At 42.3% G+C, this 10,763-nt stretch overlaps 1 pseudogene; it reads right to left on the bottom strand.

Moving 5' to 3' along the window:
• Window positions 1-4,148: 4,148 nt before the first annotated feature.
• LOC130147654 (myosin-16-like) overlaps window positions 4,149-10,763 on the bottom strand; it is a 33,003-nt pseudogene continuing 26,388 nt past the window's right edge.

The raw sequence follows: 10,763 nt of genomic DNA, 5'->3' as shown, positions 1-10,763 counted from the left end.
CTGTGGCCATCGCTGGTGTTCGGTAGCCTTGGGAGGGGAGGGGGCCCGTGGCCGCCTCTGCCGGCGGCAGCAGGGTGTCTGTGGGCCCGCAGCGCAGCTGGAGGGGCTGGCTGGTGTGAGGCCTCCTGAGGCGGAGGTTGGCGGGCCCGAGCGGTGGGCCTGGGGAGGTTGTGGGGAGCTGAGGGGAGGTCGCTTGGGCTTGCTCAGGGAAGGCTGGAGTTACAGGGAGGTTGAGAGCTACTGTGTTCAATCTTTGTGACCTTCCTCCCTTTTGGGGGCTCAAGGACGGAAGGAAGGTGTTCCCCACTGCAGGGGATGACAATCCTAACCCATTTAGGTGCTGTGGGACCTTCCCTCCTATCTGGCTGGAATATGCAAATAAGTATGTTTGCAGTACTTTGGCCTACTCGTAATCCCCGCGGGGAGCTGCCTGCTGTTCGAGGTCTCATGGTTTGGCTCCTGTAAAACTTCATTGCCTGCGAGGTTTCATGAGCTCAAGTATGACAAGTACAAAAAAAAAAAAAAGCGGCAAGTCTGGGGGAATTGGGAGAGATGAGTGGCTCCCAGATATACTGAAGAGCAATAGAGTAGTGAATTTAATTTTGAGTCTGAGAGAAAATAAACAATTTATAAGCGTCTAAAAGGAAACAAGAAGGTGAATGCTAGCCAGTATGGCTTTGTCATGAATGAGTTGAGCCAATCTAATTTCCTTTTCTGGCAGCATACAAGGCTTGCAGATAAGGGAGAAGCAGTATATGTCATATATCTTGATTTTTAGTAGAGCTTCTGACACTGGCTTGCAGGATATTCTAATAATAAACTGGGAAACCAGTCTAGATGATATGGCTCTAAGGGAGTTGCAAAACTGGTTGAGGAAAAATGTACTTGATAGCAGTGCTTGTACAGGGAATTACCCATGCCCATTACTCATCCATGATGAAATAAAGAATGCAATTACTGCATTTGAAGATCAAGTTTGAAGGCAGAAATAACACAGTCCTAGGACTAGGTTTCAAAATGGAATCTCTATGGTAAAAATAGGATGCGGTTCAGTAGCAGGTGCACTGCTGTAACTTTAATGTAATCAACTGCGGAATTACAAGACTGGGGAAAATTGAGCATCTGGCTGTGTTGTAGGAAAGGTTGGAGGAGCTGCCAGGGGTTGCAAACGTGCAGGTCCGTATAGGTAAGAAAACACTAATAACGTGTCCAGACAACTCCTTGGCTGAGCTATGCTGGAAGAGAATGTCCAGTACTGGGCTCTGCACAAGAGAAATACGGATAGTTTGGAGAAAAAGGAGACAGTAATGATCAGAGCCTTTGAACACATGATTTTTGCTGAGCCTGTTGAGAGGATAGAAAACTGAGGAAAGATGTGGTAAGTCTTCAAATAGATAAAAGGCTGATGCTATGAGGAAAGGAACAATTTGTTCTATCATGCCCACTGGGGGTAGAGCGAGAAGTTATAAACTAAGATAACAGCAAGGCAGATCTAGGTTACAGTGGAAAAAATTCTCTGTGATTCCTTTGAAGTAGTCAAGCCCTGTGCTGGATTGGCTTGACAGGATGTAGGGCTGCTCGTAGAGGTTTTTAGGAATGGATCAGGCAAATACTTGTCAGAATAGCAGAAGCGCAATAGAAGATCTTGCATTCAGGAAGGAGGCTAGAGTAGATGGTCTCCTAAATCAGTGTTGTTACTATGGCTCTGTAACTGTGAGATATGTAATCATTGCAGCTCTTATTGGCTTAACGATAAAACTAGATCAGCTGCACAGATTAAAAGATACGCAACTAGGCCAAGTAAAATTACGTAACATGAATGAAATTACATTTAAGTATGGGTTTATGTTTACAAAATTATTTTCACCAGATGGAGTGAAAGTATCTAAACGAGGAACTCTGCAGAGCTTTTAAGTTTAAAAACTGAGGCCCTGTCTCCAGTGAAGCTTTCCAGAGAATTTCCCACTGTTGTTCCTGCTGTATTGCTGGTATAATTATGCTGTGCTAATCCAGAAAGGATGCCGATGTTTTTGGGATTAAGACCTCAGAAGCAAGACTGAATTGATCTTAGTAGTTTAGATGCAATCTGACCTTAAGATATATATGAAAAAAAAAATGGAGCTGGGATAGCCTCATGCAGCAAATGCGTGCAGCTGGGTAGCAGGCAGTCAAAAAGAGATCTTTTGGAAGAAGGCTGTTAAATATACAAACAGGTAATTGCAGATGAAGATACTGGCCTTGAGAGGTATTCTAGATGTGCATTGTTCACCCCAGTATTTGAAAATACAGCAATTTCCAGTACAGTGCCCTGTCCTGCCTGATGTTTAAAAGGAAGATGTAACAAATTTCTTTTTTTCCCCTAATTGTATTCCTGGCTTCTGTACAACTGCCATCTAGATCACTCTATTTTGTCAAAATTGGTTTTTGTTAGTAATGTTCTTGAATTATCAAGAGCATTGCCTTAAGATCAGATGAAGTCACTGATGATTTTAAATAACTGCAAATCTGGGATTTCTAAGCAGGGAAAGTCCATGTATCCAAATGTCCTGCTTTTTTGCTACTTACTACTGGGTCCCCCTTGCCAACTCCTGCTTTAACATATGGAATGTGTATGATACAGAATGGGAAAGAAGGAAGACTGTTCCCACTGCGTACAGCTTGACCAAACTTTCACTGTGCGGTCTTTTTGCACGCTGGCTTTCTAGGTAGTGATGAGCTTGATACTGACACTTTTTCCCCTGCGGCCGGAGAAGATTTGTGGTGAAGTAGGTAGGAGCCTGTGTGCTCAGGCTGTAAATGACCACCTTCAGAGCAGAGTGTAAAGTGTGTGACATCTGGCAGCACCTGTGCTCTGTTCGCCTGCTTTTCACAGGTGGTATGCCTAAATGCATTTGTTCCAGTTGTCCAAGCAGGGCTTGGAGAACAACAGCAGGGTGTTTGGATGACAGCAGTGTTTTACTCCAGCTCCTACAGAAAATGATCAGTAGAAAAGACAACAGCAGTGTTTATCACCATTTTTTTTTTTTTTGATTAAGGCAGCAAAATTGTACATTGGCATTGTTAACATTGGCTGGTTTAAGGCATTCACTGGGGTTCTGAAGTAATTCTCCCACAACCAACAAAGTCTCATGTCCTGCAGACTGTACCCCACTGTGTAGCCACAGGAGCGGTTTCTGCCTCCCAGCTTGTTTGAATTTGCTCTTCCTGTGCTACCTATCCTCCTGTTGCAGCACCCCACTATGCCTAGCATCTCAGCTTTGAGCAGCAACCCTGAATGCTATGTTCTGCTGTCTTGCTGTGAACAAGTTCAAGTTTTTGTCCATACACTAAGCTTTATTAAGACTATGAATGAAGGCCATTGATGACAGGAATTATTTGCAAGAGACTCCCCAGATCACATCTCCTATCCTTGGCTTGCAAAATCCTAAATCTATGTTAGCACAGATCCTTCAAGTAGTGCCGGATGTCTTCTGTCATTCCAGGTACACTTGAGAAGTATTATTGGCAAGTTTTTGGGTCTGACACACAGATAATTCTTCTATTCGCAGATCATTGCACACTTTTTTCTGTCTTCTAGTAATTTTCCTATGTAGGCCACTTTGATTTCAAACCTGTTGTTTTAATCAGTACTATAGCAATTTTTCAATGGGCAGCTCCTGGCAAGATACACAGTACTCTGGAAGAAAAGAGGACATTGAAGTGGTGTTGCAGTAGTATCTTACCTTTCAAAACCTTGCTAATAAAGAAGGTAGAAATGCTGTAATGTCTATGCATGTGCCTGTCAATCCTCTTGCTATGGAAAGAAATCATTTTTAGAAGCAATGATGTGCTACCCTTCGTTTTTACCACAGAGGAATGAGAGGGTGTAGGAATTTTGTACTCACTTTGTATAGTTTTGGTCCTGTCTTCCCTGCTAGACTGCTAGAGTATACAGAAATGTCCTGGAGTATCATGCCAGGATGAGGTGGGGTTTTTCCTAAGAGTGGTCTTTGCTGTGCAATTTTGGCGTCCTTGATAAAAGACTTAACCCTTAATGTGCTTTTTGGAATTTTTACTTTTGAAAGTAAAAGCATGCTGTTATTTTCCCCTTTCTCTTTTACTATTAGTGAAAACACATCTGTAGTAACCATTAGCTATTTCAGAACTTATCTCTGTGCATAAAGAGACTTGTGAAATATCTGTTCCCTTTGGTAGGGAACTACATGAGTCAGCTGGTGTTGAGAACACACCTATGTTTTCCTCAACTTCATCCCACGCCCTTTTCTGCTCTAATAAATTCATGGCAGGTGGATTCAAATATGTGCGCTCCAGCTTTGGTGCCTATTCCTGAGCTGCTGACCAGAGGGAGAGGATTGAGGCACTTGGATAACCTCCCCAGAAGGCTAGCCCTTTGCTTGCTGAGACACAATGCCTGGTGTGCACTTTTAGAGCCGGTTCAGCCATCCCATCTCTTCTGCATCGTTCAGTTCATATATGGTCTTCCTTTACTTGGCCAGGTTCTGGTTAGCCTCCTTTTCCTGTACCAGAAACAGATTGATTTAACAAGAGAAATCTTTGTACTGGGAAAAACTGATGCGGAACATGTCTGGTATCTGTGCCTAACAACATCAAGGTGAAGAGTACAGTCATGACCCTGAAGAATGATAGTTAGGTATTTTTTAAATTGTGTGTTCATGTCTCTGCACATATTAGAGACCATAATTGAGGATAGGAAGTGGCTGCAAAGGGAGAGGAGAAGAATCCTTTGTAGAGAATGCTGCACACTTTCAGGTGACTGTCTCAAAGGGTGCGTGCAAGTCTAACATGGGCTACAAGTCTAGGGATGCTGACATTGAAATTGAATGTGTGCTTCCTGCAGTATGTGTTTTGGAGAGGCAAAATGGCCCTGGTGTGCCCAAGGTGCAATTGTGTGATCATAGAATATCGCAAGTTGGAAGGGATGCATAAGAATCATTGAGTCTGACTCACAGGTGATGAAACAGTGAGCTGGAGCAGGGAATATGTACAGCATCCTCAGTTTGCCTCTTAAGTTTACAGTTTGTTCTGCATCTTTCTCAGTTGCTCCTACAGGCACCATTTGGTTTTGTAGCCATTTTTTGTGGAAGACCTGCTCCTTTAGAGGTCTCTTGTTACTATGCAGAATTTTTAGTCTCCACACAGTGTTTCTGTTTGGAGTGGAACCTGTTTCCAGTTCCTTAATGTGAAAAGGAGCAGAAGGATAATTGATGTGCAATTATGAGGATCAGCAAAAGAAATAGGAAGATGGTACCTACCCCAGGACTTTGAAGTTACTCGTGCTTTAGGGTTTTGTTGCAGTTGAAAAATAAATGGCAAGTCATGTGACTGATGACAGTACACCTTGCAAATTCTCCTTTGTGGGTGCAGATCAGCTGCTGATACCAGTGGCTTGTTACTGCTGTACTCAAGTACCGTAAAGATACTGATTGATGAGTTCTGTGCAGGGTGCAAAGTGCTGAAGTTCTCTTGTGCTCCAGTGGGTTGAGAGTGTCCTACGTGCATCTTTTCTGCCTAGTCAGGATTTCCTTAAATTAGTGCATTCCCTTTGGGACATGTTGGTTGTTAAATGAAAATGTTTCTTTTCAGATATTTGTGTTCCATGTGGAGGGAAAGTGTTTCATAGCTGCTCTGTTGGAATGATGTTTCTGATATATTTGTACATGTTTTTCTTACCCTGGAGTTTCATGATGGTGGGTTTTTTTTCTCCTTTCAGGGCTAGCTGCTCAACCTAATCCATCTTGACTTACAGGTCTTCTATTGCAATTTAATAGTTGTTCTTAATCTTTTCCAGGTGTGCTTAATGATCCTGCTCCTGACACAGATCTCTTGCCACGCAAGAAGCCTGTGAGGAGGGTATGAAACAGATTGACAGCACAGTTATTTATACAGATCATTGAAAGCTAGAATATGTAAACCCAATATCTGTGCGTTACCTTCTGAGGAATTTTGCCATACCTTCAATTCTTCTGTGTATTGTAGGTTGCCTTTCTGAAGACTGGATCCACGGTTCACAGAAATCAGTGGAAGTAATCCCAGCTGACGTGGGCAACTCTAGATCGGACCGTAAACCAGGTGGTGACATGCTTGCTTAGTGCGACTGACTAGTCAAAGGTATTATCCTCACCTATTATTAAGTTCTAATGACACTTCAGGCTTTTATTTCAACCCTTCAGTGGAAAGAGGGTGGCTGAGATTGTGCTGTAGATAGAGGGTGATGATATTGTCTGAATATGCTGTAGCTGAAAACACAAAGGTGGCAGAAGGCTCAGCCTCACCCTGGGAGGAAATGCTGTGCATTAAATCCACAGCTAGCTGTGATATTTCTGAAGTGCCAGTTGTCAGCACAGTGCCAAAGGAGCAATCTGCTCAGTGCTGGCAACTTTTCTCCCCTCTGTGCCAATTACGAATGCCATTGACTAGCTAGAGAGGGAAGCTGGCCTACTCTTTGTCGGAGACCTGATAGGTGTGATCAGTGGAGTTGTGTAACAAGTGAAAGAAGGGACAAATCGAGAGGAAATGGAGGAATTCCTCAGGGTGCCATCTGTGATATAGATTACCAGGGAGGCAGAGAGGAAGTGGATTTCTTCTTTTGTGGATTAATTTTGCCAGGCTGCAATCAGTGAGCTAACATGCATTCTGCTTTTCAGGATCATAAAAAGCAATGGAAGTGCTAACATGTATTATTAACACTGTGCTTTCAGATCAGCACTGGAGAGAAATAATGGAGTATATGCCTTAAGGTTTCCAGCTACCAATGTAAAGGTCAGAAAGGTGGGGAGGTGACTTATATCAGCCACAGCTTTCTTTGCTCTCTCATCAGCTGCTCAGTACTCGCTGATGATTTCCTCATGCTCATTAGTAGTGTGTTGAAGGTCAGGCTTCAGCTTTCATTTAAAGCAAGCAGACTGATTCTAGAGGGCAGAAAGAAGTCTTAGACACCCAGAATGTCATATCTGCTCAACTCTTCCATTTGACTCTCAGAGAGATGATTTGTGCCTCACGGTTTTCTGTAGAGTTTGGGGTTTTTTCTATAAAATTGTTCACTGTTAAGCCAAGTGGGATTCATCCCCATGGGATCTGTGTTGTAGAACGTTAGGACCTGTGTATTTACTTGCACGCTAAACAAGAGCTAAAATGATACACCTCTGAGGCAGAAATAGACCCTGTTGTTTATGAAGGGCTTGATTCTGGGTCTGTTTTCCTGAATTTGTTTGCATGAATTTAAGTTTATATACCCATATTATTTATTTCAAAGTTATGCTGCAGCAGCTGGCTTTAGACCCAGCTGAAACTGTGTTTGATGGCATTCTCAACAAACAGTCTCTGCTCCGCAGTTTATGATATGTATGTGTCTTTTTATCTCATGGAAAGTATGAGCCCCACAGCTCATTTAGTGCTTACAGTTTACTGATATGAATCATTGGAGGGCTGTTGTTGCTGCTGTAAAAATAATAAATAAAAAAAACCACTCTAAGGCAGGAGAACTACGAAGGTTTTAATAGAAAAACTGCATTCTAGCAACACAAGCTGCTCTTCAGGAAAATAACATCATGTAGATGTGCCATTGTGTTCCCGAATGCTGCACAAGTTCTGTGCTATGTAGGTTTTGTATAACAAATAAGTTTAAACCCCCAAATTTGGTATGGAGATAGCAGTTCAGCTGCTAAAAATGTATCCTTTTATTATCAGTCACTTGGAAGTGAATGCATTGGTTGCATTTTTTAACCTATTTGAATGAAAGCCACATTTACAACTCAGTTTTTATGACTGATGTTCAATAATTGCAGCTGAGAAATGCTTCATTATTATCAGTCCTTTCCAGAAGTTGCACTCTTCTCCTTGGAAATGTTGACATGTGTGGTCTTTATGGAAAAGAACTGCAGGCTGTAATGGTGAACATTAAAGTAGCTTCTTAAATCTATGCACAAAATGAAATGGCAGGTATGTTATTTCATACTGCAGTCTGTAATGCAAGGATGCTTGAAATTTCACTAAAAAGAATCTCACTGTGGGCTACAGTCTATGGAAGAAATCTGAGCACCATGGAAACAACTATGAAAATTATAGTTTCAATGGAGGCAGAATTTTACACTGTCCTTTTTGAGGTGGGTTTTTCAAAAGTGCTCAGCACTGTCTTAGCTCTTCCACCAAGTTTGCTGGAAGTCTTTTCATAGGCCTTGCTAGTAGCAAAGCTGGGCCAAGATGTTACTTTTTTTAAAGTCCTGCTATCAGTGTAATATCTCTAAAGACAGAGCTCTTCATGTTTCTGTAGTTATGAGACCTATCTTACAGACCACTGTTATATTTATCCATTATTGACCTAATCCTGCACATCTTACCCAGAGTTAAGATTTAATGCTAAACCACACGCATAAACTCTGACAAGGTAGCTGTTGCATAGTTCTGCTTTCTCTGTACATGGACATTAGGTTCATTATGTTTTCTCCATGGCCTCTGCCTGCTTCTGGAGTTTGCGAGGGTGCTTGCTGCCCTCCTGGCCAGTCTACACTTCTTCCAGCTCTGTCTGTAGTGGGCAGGGGTGGCAGGTACTGCGCTTCTGCAGCTCCTTGTGCTGGCAAAGCATCCTCATCCGTTTGGATCCAAAGGTCCTGAAAGCAGATGAAAGATTAGTGTAAATCATGAAGAGAGAGGAAGCTGGAATGTAGCAGGACTTTCTGCAAAGCTGTTCTTTAAGGTGATGCCAGAATTAAAAAAAAAAGGGGGGAAAAAAACCAAAAACTAAACTCCACAAAAAAACCCACAGCATTGGATCCCAGTATCGTGTATGCCTGTCTTATGTCATTGTAGCCACACTGGCTTTACAAGAATTACTTCTGACTGAGACTGATATAACTGAGGCCAAGTTAGGTTTGAGTGTGTGTGTATTTATACATGTGTATAGAGAGAATCTTTGTTGTTACTCTTTAAGGTGCTAAAATTAGATTTTTGGCAGCAGTTGTATCACTTTATTCCAACAAAGAGACTAGCCTTTTACTAATTTACTTAGTTTAATTTTAGAAATGAAGAGCCAAAGGAAGCTCTAGTTTTACATCTCAGTTTCTAGTCCATTTCTTGGCTATCCTGTTCAAACAGCAATTACAATTTCTCTTAAAGGGAGAACTTTTTTGTTTTAATTACGTATGAATAATTCTTTGGGTTTCTAGTTTGATAAAAGCTGATAGTAATGCTTGTCTTGTATAAGGTTTGTTGGAACGACTGCAGATTGAAATTGGTGTTGAGTGGGAGAACCAGGGCTTTTGAATGTGAATTCTCAATTTGTCTAAGGTGTCTGTTTAAAGAGTACATAGCCTACTGCTTTGCTGCTCAAGCTATAAAATAGAACTGGTGTGCTTTTCCATCCAGGGACCTGCTTCCACACTTCCCGGTTTACATTGACCCGCTGTTGCAGTTTATTCAGTGTCATGACAAGTTCACTGTTGTTCCTGTTGGCACAATCGTTGCATTTCCAGGCTGGTCAGGTCAGTGTCCATCTCCTTGAGCCTGAGAGCTTCATCACTCCCTTTTGCTTCAGTCTCCAGACTCACCCGCAGAGACTCAATTGCATGCTGGTGATTATTTCTGTGGAGTCCAGTGAAGCATATGGTACAGCATTCTGTTATGTTGAGTCTGATCCAGCCTTTCTATCAAATTATTGCCCACCAAGTAATAAAAATACATTAACTTTTCAAACTTGTTTAAAACTGATACACCAGGATTTGGCACCAAGCCATTCATTAATACCTTCTTTTGAAACCTAGGGCTGGAGAGCTTTCTAGAGGTCATCTTAAAAATCTACTGCCTAAAATCTGGATTGCCTCCTGCTAAATCAGTCCCACTAGATAATGTGTGACCAGACTGCACTTAACTTCCAATAATGGAGACTGTAACCTCCAGACAATCTGGCCTGAGGAGTAATTCCCCTTAATGATTATAAAACTTTCCTAGTGTCTAACTTAGAACCTCCATGCTGCAGCCTTTGCCTGTGGCTTAATGCTATATCATCACTGTTTCGAATTCTTCCTTCTCATGATCTCCTGTTGATGTCAGCTTTAACCTGAGCCACTTCAAGCTGAATGTATATCAGTTTATTTTCTCCAGCCTGCAAGGAAAGGTGCAACAGGATGAATAATGCCCTTTTCTGGGGTTATACGTGCAAAATCCATCTGACAGAATGTGGGCAGCAGGCACCAGGCTGGCATGCAGCTCTCATATCTGTAGCACTGGTACCTGTGGGAAAGACTTTGCCTCCTCCAGTGCCATGTGCAGTTCATCTTTCTCAATCTCCAGTCTCTATCTTTTGCAGCTCATGAATGCTCTTCCCTCCCTCCCCGAGCTGATTGATTAGATCCTTAATTTCCTCTAGGGAAGAAAACGGATATTTCATATGATAGGTTTATTTCAGGACTATGAACTTTACCAAGTGCATCGGACAGATTCTTTGAATGGAAATGGCATTAAATGGTTCCAGTCGCTTTGTATCAGCTGCCCTTTTCTTTCCTTGCGAGATATTATCCTGGATTTCTGAACGAGCGCTGCTAGCTGCATGTGTTCATGGAGGTGGAAGAATGAAGCCCACTAAATCAAGAGAATTTTTTTTCAGTTTTTATGCAGCCTTCCCCTCTCCCTCTTTCTGATGCTTGCTCTTACAAAATGAAAACAGGACACCACACCATCTCTCTATGGCAGAATGGGGTGCTCTGCCAGCGCATGTAGGCCAGAGCAAAGGGTTGGGGGAGAATAGCCCA

This window comes from Falco biarmicus, chromosome 4 (assembly GCF_023638135.1).
Source record: "Falco biarmicus isolate bFalBia1 chromosome 4, bFalBia1.pri, whole genome shotgun sequence".
NCBI classification, from domain to species: Eukaryota; Metazoa; Chordata; class Aves; order Falconiformes; family Falconidae; genus Falco; species Falco biarmicus.
The sequence above is the reverse complement of the archived record's forward strand: the minus strand, read 5'-3'. Positions and strand labels throughout refer to the sequence as shown.